The sequence below is a fragment of the Callospermophilus lateralis genome, chromosome 15 (genome assembly GCF_048772815.1).
Source record: "Callospermophilus lateralis isolate mCalLat2 chromosome 15, mCalLat2.hap1, whole genome shotgun sequence".
Classification (NCBI taxonomy): domain Eukaryota; kingdom Metazoa; phylum Chordata; class Mammalia; order Rodentia; family Sciuridae; genus Callospermophilus; species Callospermophilus lateralis.
In genome coordinates this window covers 16180048-16194949 of record NC_135319.1, presented here as the reverse complement: position 1 = coordinate 16194949, position 14902 = coordinate 16180048, and the positions used below count along the sequence as shown (strand labels likewise).

Sequence of the window (14902 nt, the reverse complement as noted above, 5' to 3'; positions counted from 1 at the left end):
TTTTACTAGGACCTGGGGTGCACGGTTCCTCAGCCTGCGGGGGATCTGAGCAAGTGGAGAGGTTGGCAGTGCCCTCAGCCTTGCTTGGAGTTTGGTGCCCCCCCCTGAGTCGTTATTTGCTGCTAGTTCTGTGGTTACAGAGCCTAAGCCCAGCCACCAGGTTTTCTGTGTTTGGTTTATTTGTTTAAAAACAGAAGTTTTGATTGTGAGGCTGTAGAAGTGCTTTTTGGGGTGAGATTGCTGGCACGTCCATGCACACACTACCTCAGAGAGGAGGACACTCACAGGGGTGTGTGGCCTGTTTGCTCTCTGTCCTCTGGAGGACACAGAAAACAGAGCTGACTTTGTCTGAGGCTGAATGTGGAGTGACTGCTGGGCCCTGGGCATGGAGGCCCCCAGGGGAGGAGTCTGTTTCTGATGAAATGGGGGACAGGGAGCCCTGTGGCATGGCTGCCCCAGACATTGGCCTGTGGGCTGGTGGTGTCTGGGGAGCAGGTGGAGCAGCCTTCCCTGTTCGAGCTCCGGGTCCTGGCTTGGCCTGTACTCTCGAGGACACCTGCTGCTCCTGCCCTGTTGCAGTTAGGTTGAAGCTCAGACAGCTGGCAATGGCCTGACCCTGCCATTTTTTTATTTTGGGGAGCTCACCTTCCCTTTCTTGGCATCCCTGAGGAGGACTTGGTGCTCACTGGCTTCTCTGGGGGGAGGTAGAACTGGCCTTTGTATTCCACATTTCTTACCTGGTTCTTGGTAGGACCCATGTCTGATGGGTTGACATCATATAAAATCTGGGGTCTTGCTCAAAAACCACAGCACAGGGCATCTTCTGCAGGCTGAGATGCCAGGATGCATCTCAGGTGCAAAGAGCTGTGGAGCCACCCTGACAAGCCACCCATTTTCCTATCCCATTCTTGCCTCTTTGGGGAACCATTATCCCTGGAACACAGTTCTCAGAAGTGGGCAGCAGCTTTCAGATCCATAGTTTTCATTACCTTCTCTGTTTCTCCTCACTGAGAGACTACCCAGCCTGTCTCTTGTGATGCTATTGCCTGCCTCACCCCCAACCCCCTTCAGGGGCCCTTGGAGACAGAGGGCCAGGTGGGACAAGTGTGTGTCCAATGGGTATTAGTTATGTAGGACAGTAGAGTGTACTTTGACATATCATACATATGTCAGATCATCATGGAGTCTAACTTCCCATTCTTGTGGTTGGACATGATGTGGAGTTTCCCTGGTCATGTGTTCATATATGAACACAGGAAAGTTCTGTCCCATTCATTCCACTGTCTTTCCCATTCCCATCCTCTCCCTTCCCCTCATTTCCCTTTTTCTAATGCAATGGATTTCTGTTATTCCCCCAACCGCCCTTGTTGTGGGCTAGCATTCACAAATCAGAGTGAATATTTGACCTTTGTTTTTTGGGATGAACTCATTTCACTTAACACAATAGTCTCTGGTTTTATCCTTTTACTTGCAAATGCCATAATTTCATTCTTTAAGGCTGAGTAATATCCCATTTTGTATGTACACTGTATTTTCTTTATCCATTCATCTGTTGAAGGGCACCTAGGTTGGTTCCATAGCTTAGCTATTGTGAATGGGGCTGCTATAAACATTAATGTGACCATGTCACTGTAGTATGCTGATTTTATGTCCTTTGGATATAGACTAAGGAATGGGATACCTGGAACAAATGATGGTTCCATTCCAAGTTTTCTGAGGAATCTCCAGACTGCTTTCCAGAGTGCTTGCACCAATTTGCAGTCCCACCAGGAATGTATGAGTGTGCATTTTTCCCACATCCTCACCAACACTTATTGTTAGTTGTATTCTTAATGATCGCTATTCTGACTGAAGTGAGATGGAGTCTGCAGGGGGCCTTTGTAGGCCCTAAAGTGCATGCACCTTCAGCCTGTCATTGCTCCTGAATTCTAATAGAGGGAAAAGTGTTTCCTCTCAGAAGGGGCAGGACTGTGTGTGTCCACCCTGGGATCTTAGTGCAGGTCAGCTTCCCCTGCCTCTCACTAGACAGGCTGACTGTGCGTTCTTTCTCCCCCCTTTTCCCCCACCCTGTCTCTTCCTGGATGTTTGGAATCTGCAGGACTCTGTTTGGGAACAAGATCAAGTCTGTGGCTAAGAGAGCGTTCTCGGGGCTGGAAGGACTGGAGCACCTGTGAGTAACTTGCCAGACCTTGCCTGACCCCCAGGCCTGCCAAGGGTGGCCATGGCAAAGTCAGCTAGGATTGAATGGCATCTTTGTAAACTGAGAAACAGACTGTTTAGAAGCAGCAGCTGCTTCAATGCTGACCCTTATCTTGCCTGTGCCAGAGCAATCACAAAACACATGGCCAGTCGATGTGATCCCCATGAATGCAGCTGGTGTGTGGACAATACCTTCCTCCCTCCAGTGCCCTGTGTCACTGCTTCCCCCTCTCCTCCCTGGGCCCTGGTCTCCTTGTCACCCCCACAAGGCCAGCCATCAGAGTAACACATACCCCACCCCACTGGGAGCTTCTCTGCCTGGCCCTGGGAGTAAGGGGACCAGCCAGCCCTGGGAACTTTACATCCTTCTGGGGTAGCTCCTTCGAGTGGGTGGGCTTGAGTCTGTTTTTTCTTTGCACCAAGTTCAACCCCGGTTCTTCTGGGAGAGTCTGTGGCTGTTGACTTGCTGAGCAGGCCTGCACCCGCCTCTGCGCTGCCCCTCAGACAGGTTGGGTCCCCGTGTCACCGCATGTGCTGTATCAACACGTGTGAGAGCCACCTCCTGTGGAGTTATCACCTCTGGGTCACATGAAACGAAGGCTGTCACAGAAAACCTCCGAGTCTCCTGGCTCAGACACAGGGCTGGCTGGAAGGGCACCTGGGGTTTCTTGGCACAAGTCCTTGTGTTGTGTTTCAGGGACCTGGGAGAGAATGCCATCAGGTCTGTGCAGCTGGACACCTTTATCACAATGAGGAATCTTAAGAAACTGTAAGTACTGAGGCTTCCTGGGGCCCTTGTGAATATGAGGAAGAACTTCCAGAGTAACAAACCCTTGTAATTGCTTTATGCTCACGTTTTTAATAGCTATGATTGTTTATGGGTAGATGCAAGTTAAACTGTTAAAAAAAAATACTATGGGGAAGCTGGCTTGGTGATGCACGCCTATCATCCCAGCAGCTCAGGAGGCTGAGGCGGAAGGATTGCAAGTTCAAAGCCAGCCTCAGAAACTTATTGCGGCTCTAAGCAACTCGGTGAGACCCTGTCTCTAAATAAAAAAAAAATAAATAAAAGGGCGGGGGATGTGGCTCAGTGCTTAAGTGCTCTGGGTTCAGACATTGCAGGATTATCAGGCCATAAAATGCCACCCGTCCCATCCCTCCCACAGCCTGGATTAACTTTGAAAATGATAAGCTAAGGGAAAGTGGTCAGTGACAAAGGACCGCAGATTCTATGACCCAGTCACAGGGAAGTCCCAGGACAGGGAGATCTGTAGAGGTAAGATGTGCCCTAGGAGGTGCTCCAGCCTGGGGAGAGATGGAGAGAGAAGGGGAGTAGCTACAAAGTGCTTCTTCATGAGGTGACAAAGATATCTTAAAATTGACTGTGGTCATGACGACACCTACTCGTGAATGCACCACAGACCATTAAGTTGTGAACTTGAAATGGGCGAGCTGTAGTATAGGTGAATTGTTGCTCAGTAAAGCTCGGTGTGTGTGTGTGTGTGTGTGTGTGTGTGTGTGTGTGTTATAAATATAATTTTTGCATGTCATAAAAATGTGTTTCTTTAAAACATGAACTTTGGATTTAGAGTCTTCAAAATTTGTGTCCTCAGTGATTTATAACATTTTCATCACTTCTGAAAGAAACCACAACCCCACGCCTTAGCAGGCATTCCCTCTTCTCCTGGCCACCAGCCGTGGCAGTCACTAGTCCACGGGTGTGTGTGATCTGCCTGCTCTGGACAGTTAATATGAGTGCTGGTGGATGGCAAGTGGCCTGAGGAACTCTTCTTTTCTTACTTTGCTGGGTCTTCTCCCCCAGTGGGGGGATTGGATCTGGGGCCTGAGCTGCCCGCACCCCTGAGCAGTTTTGTTTTATATTTTTAATATTTTTTTAGGTATAATTGGGCACAACACCTTTATTTTATTTGTTTATTTTTAATGTGGTGCTGAGGATCAAACCCAGTGCGTCACACATGCTAGGTGAGTGCTCTACCACTGAGTCCCAGCCCCAGCCCCAACCCCTGAGCATAGTTTTAAAGCATCAGTTCCTTTTCTGTGACTGAGTGACATCCTGCTGTATGGATATAGGTTTTGTTTCATCCATGCATCAGATGGCGGATATTTGATGGTGCTTTGGGGATTTTATGATTAATTTTGATGTGAACATTCATGCACTAGTTATGTGAATTCTCTTGGGATTGCACCTGGGAATGGAATCTTTGGGTCCTGTGGTAGCTCTAGGTGTGACCGAAGAACTGTCAAACTGTTTTTTCAAAGTGGCTTCAGGATTTTACACACCTGCTGGCAATGTACAGGATTCTGGTTTCTCCTCATGCTTGCAGACACTTGCTATCTTTTTTATTTCAGATTTTGCTAGTGGGAACACAGTAGAATTTCATGGTAGTCTTAACATTTCCACAATGACTTATGATGTTGAATAATTTTCTAGATTCTCATTGGATTGTGCATAGCTTCTTTGGAAAAATAGCTACTCAAGTCATTCATTTCTCTATTTTGTTATGAGTTATCAATTCTGAATATTAGCACATTCAGATCTATATTTGTTATGAGTTGTCAGTTCTGAATATTAGAATATTCAGAATATTAGACCTCATCGGGTCTATGATTTGTAAATACAATTTCCTAGTCTGTGAATTGTGGTGGTGGTTTTTCAGTTTCTAGACAGTTGTGCAAAAATTTTTTTAGAAATATTTTTAGAGCCAGTTGCAGTGGTGCATGCCTATAATTCCAGCAGCTTGGGAGGCTTAGTCAGGAGGATTGCAAGTTCAAAGCCACCCTCAGCAATTGCGAGGCACTAAATAAACAAACAAGAAAAGAATTCCATTTACAATAATTTTATTCTGGGGGGGCAGGTACCAGGGATTGAACCCAGGGGTGCTTAACCACTGAGCCACATCCCCAGCCCTATTTTGTATTTTATTTAGAGACAGGGTCTCATTGACTTGCTTAGTGCCTCACCATTGCTGAGGCTGGCTTTAATCCTGCCTCAGCCTCCCAAGCTGCTGGGATTACAGGTGCATGCCACTGAGCCCAGCTAAGTGTAATATTAACTGTGGATTTTTCAAAGATGACCTTTATGAGGTTAAATAAGTTCCTTTCTTAACCCTAATTTTTTGAATATTTTTATTATGAAAATCTATTGGATTCTGTCTTGTGTGTAATATATTTGTGTGTGTTTCTGAGATGACTGTATAGGGTCCCCCCCCTTTGTTTTATTGATAATGGTCTAGTACATTGATTTTTGAATGGTAAACCTTGCTTTCCTGGGATCAACCTAACTTGATTATAGTATGTGATTCTTTTTAGGTGCTGTACAATTCAGTTTGCTGGGATTTTTGCTGAAGTTTTTGCATCTATACTTATAAAAGACATTGTTCTCTAAGTTGTTGTTGTAGTTGATGTGTGTGTGTGTGTGTGTGTGTGTGTGTGTGTGATGTTTTTCTTAGGTGTTTGTTGTTAGAATAATAGTTGTATAAAATTAGTTGGAAGATATTCTCTTTACATCTACTTGTCCAAAAAAAGAAAGAGGAAAAAAAATGCTTTGGAAGTTTTAGATTGGTTCTCGCTCTAAATATTTGGTAGAATTCTCTTGAGTCTGGGCTTTTCTTTATAGGAATTTCTTAAATCTACATTTAAAAATTCTTAAATTCTAAAGTGTCTCCTTAGTGTTGAGCCAGAATTTGTTTTTTCTTGAGTCAGTTTTAGGAATTTAGTCATTTCAGCCAGGTGGTCTGGTTAGCTGGATAGAGTTGTTAGAGTGTTCCCTATTTTCCTCTGGCTGGAAGAAGGTCAGTAGTAGGGTGCCCTTTTTTGTGCCTTCTGTTTTTCCTTCCTGCCTACTAGTTGAGCTAAAGGTTTTTCAATTTTGTTGATATTTTCAAAGAACCAATTTTTGCTTTGCAGTGATTTTCTCATTTTCCTGTCCTCCTCCTTTCATTTCTGCTCAAATCATGATTAATTTCTTTTTCTTGCTTGTGATGGTGTAGTCTATTCTTCTTTTTCTGGGTTAAAAAACTGGATTACTAGTCCTAAACTTCTTTAATACAGGCTTTTCCAGCAATAAGTCCACGAGCACCATTTTAGGCATAGCTTCCGAGACTTGAAAACTAAACACATCGTTTTCATTCAACTCAGAGCATCTTCTAGCATCCCTGTGACTTCTTCTCTGCTATGCGGAAGTGCACTGCTTAATTTCCACAAGTTGCTTTGCAAATACTCTCTTCACTGTGGATTTAAACATTGTTCCATTGTCATCAAAAAAGATACTTTGTGTGATTTCCATCTTTTTAAACTTATTGGACCTATGTTTTGACCTAAAATATAGTCTTATCTTAGAGATTGTTCCGTGTACATTTCAAAAGTATATTCTGCTGTTGTTTGATGGAGAGTTCCATGGGTGTATATTAGAACTAGTCGGTTTATACTGTTGTTCAAGTCTTCTTTATCCTTGTTCATCTGCCTAGTTTTTCTGTCTAGCTTTTCATTGGAAATAAGAGTATTATTGTTACATTGTCTGTTCTTCTCTTCAGTTCTGACAGGTGGTGCTCTACATTTTGTAAAGCTCTGTTAGGTGCACATATTTATAATTTTTATGTCTTCCTGATGGATTGACCCATTTGCATGATAAAATATTTTGTCTCATATTGGGTGACTGTTTAATTGTCTTGGGATCTAAACTGCCTCTTGTAGGTAGTGTATACTGGGTCATAGTTTTTTTTATCCATTATGGTTCTCCTTGCCTTTTGATCAGAGTGTTTAATTCATTTACTGTTTTGTTTTGTTGTAGGAGGGGGTACCAGGGATTGAACTCAGGGGAACTCAACCACTGAGCCACATCCCCAGCCCTAATTCATATTTTTTTTAGAGACAGGGTCTTACTGAGTTGCTTAGGGCCTCACTTTTGCTGAGGCTGGCTTTCAACTCATGATCCTCCTGCCTCAGCCTCCTGAGCCGCTGGGATTACAGGCATGCACCACCACAGTTAATTCTTGTAGGTAGGGTCTGGTAGCAGTAAATTCTCTCAGTTTGTATATTTTTTAAAATCTGGGAATGTTTTAATTTCATCTTTATTTTTGAAAGATAATTTTGCTGCACCTGAGATTTCCAGACTTTTTAAATACTTTGAATATTTCTCCCTCTTGACCTTTTTGGTTTTGGATAAGAAATCAGCTACAAATATTTTCAAGGATCCCCTGTACTTGATAAGTTGTTTTTCTTGTGCTGTTTTGAAAATGCTTTGTCTTTGGCATTTAACACTTGAATATGATGAACCTAGCCTTTTGAATGAATTTTGCTTAGAGTTGATTAAACTTTTCAGATATGTGGGTGCATGTTTTTCATCCAATTTATAAGTTTGGGTGCATCAGGGCTTCAAACATACTCTCCCTGCTCCTTGTGTCCTGTGCTTGGACTTGCATGATCTGTGTGTTGAGATGCTGGATGCTCTTGCACAGATCTCTGAAGTTCTGTGTATTTTCTTCATTCTCTTTGATTCTCAGACTGGATATCTCCACTGACCTGTCTCAAGTTCACTGACTCATCTGCAAGTTCAGTTCTGCTACTGAGCCCTCTAGGATGGATTTTTTAAAAATATTTTTAGTTGTAGATGGACACAATACCTTTATTTTACTTAGGTTTTTTTTATGTAGTCCTGGAGATTGAATCCAGGGTCTCACCCATCCTAGACAAGGGCTCTACTAGGGAGCTACAGCCCTAGTCCTAGGGTGGATTTTGTTTTGTTTTTATTTGGTTCTGAGGATTGAACCCAGGGCCTTGTGCATGCAAGCCAAGCACTCTACCAATGAGCTATATCCACCCTAGGGTGGATTTTTAATTTCGGTTACTATACTTGTAAATGCCATGGTTTGTATGTGGTTCATTTTTATAGTTTCTGTTCTCATGCTTTAATTCTCTTAGACTAGTTTTAGTTTTTCAAGTAGTTTTATAATAGCTGATGTTGTTTAAAACATTTTTGAGAGAGAGAGAGAGAGAGAGAGAGAGAGAGAGAGAATTTTTAATATTTATTTTTTACTTTTCGGCGGACACAACATCTTTGTACGTGGTGCTGAGGATCGAACCCGGGCCACATGCATGCCCGGTGAGCGCGCTACCACTTGAGCCACATCCCTAGCCCCTCTGATGTTGTTTAATGAATCCAAGATCTCAATTTCCTCAGGGACAGTTTGTATTGATGGTTTTTTTTTACCTGTTTCATAATTTGTTGTTGAAAATTGGACATTTAAGATAAAATAATATGCTGGGTGCGGTAACACAGGCCCCATCCCAGCTGCTCAGGAGGCCCATGCAGTAGGATCTTGAGTTCAGAGTCAGCCTCAGCAACTTAACGGAGGTCCTCAGCAACTCAGTGAGACCTTGTCTCTTAATAAAGTACAAAATAGGGCTGGGGATGGGGCTCCATGTTCAAGTGACCCTGGGTTCGATTCCCAGTTCCAAAAAAAAAAAAAAAGTAAAATGACATGGCAAGTCCAGAGTCAGATCTTCCCGTCCTCCCCCAGGGCTTGCTAGCCCATCACCGTTCCTTTAGGGCCTCTCCTAGATGAGTGTTGTGGAGCCTGCTCTGCACAACCCCTTGAGTTCCTGCTTGGCTTGATAGTGTGTAGCCAATAGTTGGACACAGAAGTCCTTAAGTCACGCCCATCAGCAAATCCTGGGTCCTTCACCCAGGCCGGGTATGTATGTGCTGGCGTGTGCTCTCACTTCCTGCTTGTGTGTGTCTGCCATCGGAGCCCAGCAAGAAATGAGGGCTCCCCTGAGGTCTTTCCAGGGTGTGTGTCCACCCTGCACGTGGGTGTGCACTTCCTGATTCCCAGGACTCTGGTGGACCTCACAGGGCCTGCTGCTGCTATCTCCTCCACCTGACTTTCCTTCAGTTTCAGTGAACTGTCCTGTTCACCCCGACGGCCACAGTCACCTTGGACAGTGGCATGCTTACACAGTGGCCACTATTTTCATCAGATGCCTGGGGACAGGGCTTCCTGTGGTGAGCCTTCTTCATGAGTGGGGCTTTCTAGGTCTTGGCCTGACAGATCACACAGTGCCACTGCTCAGATGGGGCTTTTGGGGGAGCTCCACCTGTCCCCTCAATGGTTGCTAGCTGCTGAGTCTCAAGGCTGTCACAGAGTGGGGTGGAGGCAGGTAGGACTTGGGTAACTCATAACACCAGAGAGCTCCTATCTCTTTCCAAGAGGCCTCCATTTTCTTAAGTCCACACCCTGTGGATCATTGTGTTTGATTTTCCAGAAATTGGAACCATTGATTTTGACCATTTTTTTGCAGTACTTTCATCATTTTAAGGGAGTTCAGATTTCTGGGAGTCCCAACGTTCTGTAAGCCATTGTGCCAGAGTCCTTTGTGCAGCCACAACAAGTGGCACCTCTTGTGTAGCCGTATCAACAGGTGCAGTGGGTGTGGGCCTCTAGGAAGCTTCCGGAGGGCTGGGTGACCAAGTGCTGGTGGCCCATTTCTACTCCAGGGGCGTGCTCATGGCCTCACCTGGGTGGGGCCTGGTGTCCCTGGCCTGGTTTTGTGCGAGCGTGACAGCAGCTGGTCCCTCTCTCCTTATAGTGGCCCTTCTTTCCCCAGTCTACTTCCCAAAGCCACAGATCATCACCCAGCCGGAGACGACAACAGCTGTGGTAGGCAAGGACATCTGGTTCACATGCTCAGCAGCCAGCAGCAGCAGCTCCCCCATGACCTTTGCCTGGAAGAAGGACAATGAGGTTCTGGCCAATGCCAACATGGAGAACTTCCCGCACGTGCGCACCCAGGACGGGGAAGTGATGGAGTACACCACCATCCTGCACCTCCACAGGGTCACCTTTGGCCAGGAGGGCTGCTACCAGTATGTCATCACCAACCACTTTGGCTCCACCTACTCTAACAAGGCCCAGCTCATGGTGAATGGTAGGTGCCCCCATTGGTCTCTCCCAGGCACCCCGCCCTGCTAGCTGCCCACCTAGGAGAGGATGAAGGCTGACCTGCGATCAGACCGCACTGTACCCTGGGTTTGCCCAGGGCAGGTTCTGCAGGTTAAAGCACCCTCTCCCTGGACTTTGGGTGACTGTTGGGAGGCAGGGTGAGTGGCAGAGATGAGCCTTAAACTTCTCTGGAACCACGCAATTTAGTTTCTAGGTCCCGTATCCCAGACCCTGGGGAAGCTGTGCCCTTGAGTGGGTGGCACAGCTGTGGAAGCACAGGCCAGCTTGGGCAGGGGCAGGTCCCCACCTCTCAAGACAGCAGAGAGCAAGACAAGTGTGGGGGAGGGTGGGATGAGGTCCTGTACTCAGAAAGCAGCTTGTCAGAGCTGCTGTCTTCAGGGCTGCTATTTTTGGAGGGGGACGGGAGGAGTGTGAGTGGGCATCTCCCTGAGAACCCGGGGAGATTTTTCTCATCATTAAAGTGCCAGTGACAGAGTTGGCTCGAAGTTCATCAGAAGTGCCAGCAGGCTGCGGTCAGTCAGCCCCGCAGAACACAGAACAAACTTGACCACACTCAGGTTGTCTTGGCGTATTCTTAGAGAGGCCACACTGCCACCTCAAGACTCAGGCAACTAAGTGACTCTCTGCCAGGGCATTTGTTATTTACACCAGGTAAATGAGGTCCCGGGGTGCTTACCCACATCCCAGCCCTTTCCTATATTTTATTTAGAGACAGGGTCTCACTGAGTTGCTTAGGGCCTCACTAAGTTGCTTAGGGCCTCACTAAGTTGCTGAGGCTGGCTTTGAACATGATCCTCCTGCCTCAGGCTCCTGAGACACTAGGATGACAGGGGAGGGCCATGGTACCTGGCTGACCAGAGCAACTTGGACAGGAAGCGTGGTGATGCCTGCCATGCAGCTGGACACTGACTCTGGTGTCCCACTGCTTGCTGAACCTGAGCCAGTGAGCCCAGTGCTTCTGCCTATGTGTGCTCAGCAGCATAGCCCTCAGGCTGCCCTGGGGATGCATGGACCTTCCCTCTGTGATTGCAGCTTAGTGAGCAGGTATTTCTGTTTCCCAGGCTCTGTCCTTGTGGCTTGTGAAGGCAGGTAAGCCTCAGGCCCCGACTCCCAGTGTCCCACCTGTGTGACCCATTTCCTATGAGGTGCAGTAGGCAGAATGTCAGCCATAGCCTGGGACTCCATCCCCAGATGGAGTGGACAGGTGGAGGAAGTGCCAGGCCGTGGTGGGGAGAGGCTGGCACTTTCCCTGGGAAGCTTACTGCTCTTGATTGAGGTGGCTGTAGCAGTCCTGGGCTGGCGGTGGCACAGGGCGGGGAGGTATCGAGCAGTGGCCCTCGCACACTGGGGGTCTCTGCCCCAGAGGTGTTCCCTGCATTTGCAGCCAGCTGACCCCTGACCTCCCCCTTTGTGTGTGTTTTCCAGTGCTGCCATCATTTACCAAAATGCCCCGAGACATTGCCATCCAGACTGGCACCATGGCTCCCCTTGAGTGTGTGGCCACCGGCCACCCCAACCCCCAGATTGCCTGGCAGAATGACGGAGGCACATATTTTCCTGCAGCTCGGGAGTGTCGCATGCATGTCATGCCAGACGACGACGTGTTTTTCATCACTAATGTGAAAATAGATAACATGGGCATTTACAGCTGCACCGCCCAGAACTCAGCAGGCTCTGTGTCAGTGAATGCCACCCTGACTGTCTTAGGTTAGACCCTTGGTATACTCTGGGGGGTGTGTGTGTGCGTGCATGTGTAGGAGTCTGAAATGGCACTGAGGGGAAGGCCTGCGGAGTTGCTCTGTGAACCCTGGGGTTACGGGAAGGTGTTGCTACTGTTTGAAATTTGGGGCTGCTTTTAGGATATTTTTCCTCTTTTTAAAAAAATTGTTTGGGGTCCTGTGGATTGAACCCAGGGCACTCAACCACTGAGCCTCATCCCCAGCCCTATTTTGTATTTAGAGACAGGGTCTCACTGAGTTGCTTAGGGCCTTGCTAAATTGCCGAGGCTGGTTTTGAACTTGTAATCCTCCTGCCTCAGCCTCCTGAGCTGCTGGGATTACAGGCGTGCCCCACCACCATGGCTCCTATCTCTTTAAAAAGACTAAAGGCCAGTGCAGTGCCAGAACCTTGAGCAACTGGTGACCAAGGAGCATGCAGGAGGGGTGTGGTCTTAGTCAAGAACAGGTTCACAGCACAGTTTGGGAACAGGAACCTTTGTGACCAGAGATCAGCCATCTTCTGAAAAGCTTGCCACGCTGGTGGAAGCCCTCAGGTAGGATTATGCCATGTCTTGAGAACCAAGCAGACCACAGCACTGAGGCCCCAGAGTGAGTGTGCTGTCTCTTGATCTCTTGCAGAGACCCCGTCCTTGGTGGTACCCTTGGAAGACCTCGTGGTGTCTGTGGGGGAGACGGTGGCCCTCCAGTTCAGTGACTGGCAGCCCCTCCCCCCATCACCTGGCTCAAGGGGAACTGCCTCCTGAGCCTCACCGACAGGCACCACCTTACCTCCGGCAACCAGCTGCTGGTGGTCTAGAACGTGGTGGTGGAGGACGCGGGCCAGTACACCTGCGAGATGTCCAACACGCTGGGCACGGAGCGCGCTCACAGCCAGCTGAGCATCTTGCCCACGCCTGGCTGCAGGAAGGACCACCATGGCATCTTCACCATTACCGTGGTGTGCAGCATTGTTCTTATGTCGCTGGTGTGGGTGTGCATCATCTACCAAACCAGGAAGAAGAGCGAGGAGTACAGTGTCACCAACACAGGTGAGCATGGTGGCCGTTCATTTCCAGGGCAGGAGAAGCCAGGTCCACACTCTTCAAGAGCTCTCATGCTCTGGGAACTCCAGGACCTCTGGGAATGTGGTTCTGGAGAACTGAAGCCTTGGTCCTGCAGACACTGGGTTCATACTCAGCGCAGAGCCTGAAATGGAACTGCCTTGGGGCTGGGGCTTGGGCTCAGTGGTAGTGCACTTGCCTGGCATGAGTGAGGCACTGGGTTTGATCCTCAGCACAGCATATAAATAGATAAACTAAAGGTCTATTGACAAGTAAAAAAAAAAAAAGAACTTCCTGCTGATGTCCTCCTCATAAACGGAGGTGGATTGTCCCTGAAGCATCACAGTGCTGTGGATTTATTAGTTTTGTCTCCCTTCCTGTCACTCTTCCCTGTCTTTTGTGGTCTCACATGCTTTTGACCTGGGCTCAGGTTCAGCTCGGGTCTGGGAGGGCCTCCTACCTTCACCAACTCCTGGTCTCTGCGCAGCCTCGATGGCTGTTGCCAGGGGATCCTGTTTGGGGCCTGACAGTGAATGTGCATCTGCATCTGTTGTCACCGCAATCCTGAATATTTCATTGTCTTATCTCCTTGCAGATGAAACTATTGTGCCACAAGATGTTCCAAGCTACCTCTCTTCTCAGGGGACCCTTTCTGACTGGTGAGAAACCTCAATCAGGACTGAGGGTGGCCATTGGGCCAACAAGCACATCGAGAGCAACAGTAAGGCCTCTGACACAGTGAGATGGAGCTCTATCTAGGTGACTATCCTCCGTAGGTGGAGATGGCCTCTAGCTCCCTATTCAGGTGTCTGGCATTAGGTGGGAGGGAGCATCAGGTGAACGAGGCAGCTGCTGGCCCAGGCCTCTGTTGTTCAGCTCAGTCCTGGTCTGTGCAAGCTTTGCAGAGGTTTCAACATCCTGTCTCTCCGGAAGGTCACCATCTGGGCTTAGCAGTAAGCCTCCCAGTTGGGATAAGGTAGGACCACTGTCAGAAACAGCTGAAGGGAAACCCCAGGCCCTGAAACCAAGCCCTGCTTCCACAGTTGGTCCTTGGTATCTGTGGGTTCGATCTTCTACACACTAGAAATATCCAGGGCGGAGAAGGTGCATGCACATGCAGCCTTCTTTTCCTTGTCATTATTCCCCCAAAACACAGTCCAATAGCTGTGCACACAAAGTTACATTTTACTAGTCACAATGCTTAATCTAGGGTGACTTACATGGGACAGTGTATTCAGGTTATGTGCAAATGGTGTGTTATTATATACAAGGGACTTGAGCATCCCTGGATTTTGGGATCTGTGTGGGGGCTCTGGCACCATGAAGGTACCAAGGGATGCGAGTGCAGCGGCAGTGCCCAGACCTGCTCTGTATTCCAGACTCACAGGGAAAGCTCTCTGCAGGGGGCGCTGTTTCAGTTGGTGGGAGATTGTGAGCACTTGCTGAGCTGAAGGCCGGGCCTGAGAGAGCTGCTCCTCTAACATGGTTGCAGATTCTCAAAGACTGCTTGCTGGGAAAGTGGTACTAGAAAACAGGCCCATTGCCAGCTTCGTGGTGGCACAGTAGTAACTCACACTGATAGAGAGACTGCAGCAGCAGCCCCACCCGTCCTGCTCCTCAAACTCACTGAGACCTCCTCTGCAGTTTCTAACCTGGGGAGTCTGTTGCAGGTGTGTGTCTGAGAGATGCGGGCCTCTTCCCAGAGGTTACGTCCACAGCATCATGCAGAGGCAGCCCAAGCTCTGTGTTAGATACAGTAAAGAGCCCTGGAAAGTGTCAGAAAAAGCCACTGGGACACCTGGTCCACCTAAGATGGGTAGGTGATGCTTCCACCAGGAAAAGCAGTGCCTTTTTGAAATCAAGATCTGGGTTGACCCACTCACTAAATGAAGAGGGGAGATGCCTACATTTCCGTCTAGCACTCCCTAAATTGGGTATTTAG

The 14902-nt window shown here is 47.9% G+C and overlaps 1 pseudogene; it reads left to right on the top strand.

Annotated features, from left to right (window-relative positions):
• The first annotated feature begins 9725 nt into the window (after positions 1-9725).
• Positions 9726-14902, top strand: part of LOC143381516 (leucine-rich repeats and immunoglobulin-like domains protein 1) — a 52605-nt pseudogene continuing 47428 nt past the window's right edge.